We start from the raw sequence: 4,028 nt of genomic DNA on the forward strand, positions 1-4,028 counted from the left end.
GATAACACTATTGGATGAAGAGTATATCGGAAAGAATGAATTTTCCTTTACTTGAAGCTATTACTAAGGAATTAATTTGACTAAAGTTATCTAAACATGTTTGGAGAAAAAAAACTTACCGATTGCAGATTTATCTTTTAGTAACAAGCACCACAGGTTTTTGGACATTCATGGATAGTAGGGTACGGGTTGCTGTGGCAGCGGTCTCTCACTCTGAGGCAGTCGGGCCTGTGATCAACACAGGGTTCTTTGAAAAAGCAAACAAATCAAACTCAAATATTATACCAGTGGAATTTCGAGTAAAATGCAGGGGCACAAGCTTAATGCCGGTCAAAAATAAAAAGTGCAATTTTGCCGGCATAACAGTGCCGTTTCTCGATGAAACAGCTACTAAGTTGTTTGTACCTCTGTGTTACACAGAGATACTGCGCTGTAGTTGATCTGGAGACTGTGTTCTATCACCGACGCACCATAGTATACGAAATCTTGGCACGATGCCTTATAGCCTTCCAATTTGATCCCAAGGTTAAACGAGGTGGAAACCTACTTGTAGCGTCTTTCGCAGCAGAAGGACCAATTGAAGCTGAGAAGGCTAGATTACAAAGCACTTACCGCAATCGACGTCACAGGCCTTGGGGCATTCAAGTAATGTTGCATACGGTTTAAAGCGACAATAACCGTGCTGTGCCAATAATTTACAGTGTGGACGCGAATCGTAACATTGACCTAGTAAAGAATTGAGCATTTGCATAATTAATTTTAAACCTTTGCACAGACTGTAGTCAGATAATCGATCAATTAGAATTAAATCAACGCGACACAACCTTATTGACAGAGTAAACTAATACAAATTAAAAGTCATCCAAAATGAGTCTTTTTTGATCATTAAAAATATCTGTTCCCATGCCTGAAATCCCATGAAACGGATTGCCTTTATGATGTTCTTCGTTCATAAAAGAAACTCGAGCTAACTTAAGGATATTAAAATGTTTGTTGTCACTGGCTAAAGTTGTTTTGGACGTTAAGGTTAAAATACTGTAACCTTCCTCAGCGTAAAAAAAAACAAAACAATATGCGTCAATGGCAATAGGCATTAGGCATGTTCAATACACAAAGAACTCAGGAATCTGACTTTATACGATTTGAAAATGATGAACGAGTCATCTAAACCTCAGTCGAAATTATTATCGCTGATTTTTATTCGTAAACCTTGAAGTTAAAGTTCATTGTCAAAATAACTCTATTTATCCCTCTTAAGGGTTTTGTTTTTCTTTCTGCATGGTCACGAAGACGGGAAACCATACCTGCACCTGCAAAGAACAAACAGAACAGAACATAAACAAAGAGGCAAATTTGAAAAAGTTCTGATAAGTTCTTGATTATAAGAAAGCGTCTTATACTTTTTATTGATGCTTGTTTAAGTGCATGCCCACATGTGCGCGGGCGGGTGCGTGCGTGAGTGTGCACGTGTAAGTGAGTGTGCCCGGTCGAGTACATTCGTAAGCAGGGCGTTCGTGAGTGTGCTCTTGCGCCGGCGTACGTTTTGATACTTACAATATCCGACGAGCATCAGCAAAAGGATTCCGCACTTGAAATACATGACTAGCAAATGGAGAAAGATAAGATACAGTCATGCAATATTAATTTCATTTATAGCATTTTTTTCCAAACTCAAAAGAAAAGAATCTTTAAGTGTAAAAATTCAGTCAAACTATAAAATTCAAAACTGGAGCTGGAGCAGAAAAGCTACACTATTAGTTCGTCTAAAATGTCTCTACAAAAAGCTCTTCGTAAGGCTACTAACAGGCTTTACCGGTTTAAACAATTTTAAAGAATTTTTCTTTGTTCTAACAATTGTCCAAGATTATGAATGCAAAGAAGAAAAGATCTGACTAGAAATGCTTGCCAAAGATAGCAGTCTGCCGATAGGAAAAAAAAAAAAAAAGAAAAAAAAAAAGACAAGATGAGCAGCTGGCAACAACTGAAGGCAAATTTTATTCGTTCACGGAATTGTAGACAATAGTGAGAACCAAAACGGAGACAGTGGCTAAAGAGAAGTTGCGTAAACTGCTCTAAACAAAAATAGTAACGAACGGTTCCTAGCGGATAGTGCGAAGTAAGCAAGCTTCACTTAGCGGTTACAATAAGGCTTAAATCTATAACGCTGCGTAATACTGGAACTCCTGCGCGCTGAAGGCGAGTGAGTGGAGCCCCATGCCTTAGAAAATTTGGTAACCCATCGATCTCAAAAATTTTGGTTGTCACGTGCGTGACTGTCCGCACGTCCGTACGTCCGTACGCCAAGCTTCATGCCTTGAAATATAAGCGAGTAGCACCTATTACCAGGGGTACACCTTTGATATTGGACATCCATGCCATGATTATTAGCTGGTTTTCACATGACGTCACTAAAATTCGAACTACAAAACTATTGATCTTCCTGAGATTTTACTTTAATGATGTATAAGAGCAGCTGAAAACTAATATTCATACAAATTTTCGCTCCGAATAGGTTCTTGGTTTTGTGATACACTACGCTTGAATTTCTAAGCTTTTGCGTGACGCGGCATTTACATGACGGCCTAGAGAGCTGTCATGATGGTTAAAAAAGTGACTTATTTCGGGAAACTTGGCTATCTGAACAGTTCATGTCTTAGATAAAGTACTATTTTCATGTTTTAGAGTTCCTCGAGGGATAAATTCACGCTTTTGTAGCAAAACTCAGTGACAGATGTTTCTGTTGGTTTCCGGCCGCCATGTTGGTGCCCATACGGATGGGCACCAGCATGGCGTCTCCATCCAAATCTCTATAAATTTGGGTAAAAAATTTCTCCGCGCATCTCGCATAAGAAAAATTACTGTGATCAGAATTTTGGCGAGAGTCTTTGCATATTTACCTTCTTTCATTTCCCAGATTCTGGACTTTATCTATAGACCGGTTTTGATTTTTATTTTGATCTATTTTGAATTGCGCGACACTGAAAACCAGCAATTGACAGCTGTCAAAACAAGGTGTCCGCTACCAATATCAAGTGACCATATCGCGGGTTCAGATCAAGAGCTCGTCGCGGTCGCGTGTTTTTTGGAATTGACCGCTTGCCAGGTACTGGGGTGTTTAATTAGATCGCGGGCTCAAGCTAGGTTTTTAATCCGGTGCAAATTAACCCCTGCCGCGTTGTTGACTTTTCTTCTGACATATTCCTTAAACAATCGTTTTTGGAAAGTTCCTGATATATTGCGTACTTAATTTCTACAATCTTAGCTTGGGTACACTTGTTCCTCTTTTTCTCTTTAATTTCCTTTGTGGGTAATTATTGAAATCAAGAGCTCCGCTTTTAGGCTCGGCTAAATTTATATATTAAGAAATAGGTGAACGTCATAAAGAACGTGTTCATAAAAAATAATGTCTTGGATACATAAATAAGCCTTCTCCTGAAGCATATTTGCGCTATCCAACTGCGTGTTGTTGTGAGAATGCAAAATTTTATTAAAAAAAAAAAAGAGTTAATTTAACAAGCGATTCATTCAGATGAACTAGCGATATTTCCATACCGTAGACGAAAAATCCACTTTAAACTTTCCCGCACTGTTGCAAAGTGGGGTTTTGTTTTAAAGGTATTCAGGAAGACCTTTGATTCAGACCTCCTTGCAACCCAAAGGACGATATCATTGCTTCTAAGCCACTATCGCCACCCGTTACCGACGTTCAAGTCTTCTTGATGTTTATTCCTTACCATTTTGAACTCTTTAAAGATGTGTTTTAGTTCTAATTGCAGAGGTTTACCTTCTAGAAGAAAACCACGACATACGACACCATGTTTATTTTGAATGCTGCGATCAAAAGATCAAAAATAAAATAAAATAAAATAAAAAATAGCTATCTAATACCCCCTAGAATTTGCAAATGCCCAAACACGATCAGTGTTAGACAGATCTCTGGGGAGTTGGAAAGGGGGAATCTTTTAGGGTTTGCAAAGGCAATTGCCTTACCTACCCTGCGAGAGAGTTCATTTACTCCCTCGTCCACC

The 4,028-nt window shown here is 38.8% G+C and overlaps 1 long non-coding RNA gene across 1 annotated transcript in view; it reads right to left on the reverse strand.

Annotated features, from left to right (window-relative positions):
* Positions 1 to 1,065, reverse strand: part of LOC149096426 (uncharacterized) — a 1,865-nt gene extending 800 nt beyond the window's left edge. The window contains exons 1-2 of the long non-coding RNA XR_016204451.1: positions 613 to 1,065; positions 120 to 247 (exon numbers count right to left, since the gene is read on the reverse strand). This is a non-coding gene — a long non-coding RNA (uncharacterized LOC149096426). The remainder of the gene's footprint in view (positions 1 to 119; positions 248 to 612) is intronic.
* Between the last annotated feature and the right edge of the window lie 2,963 nt (positions 1,066 to 4,028).

Source organism: Orbicella faveolata, unplaced genomic scaffold, assembly GCF_042242905.1.
Source record: "Orbicella faveolata isolate gen_17 unplaced genomic scaffold, um_ofav_v1 contig_48, whole genome shotgun sequence".
Lineage (NCBI taxonomy): Eukaryota > Metazoa > Cnidaria > Anthozoa > Scleractinia > Merulinidae > Orbicella > Orbicella faveolata.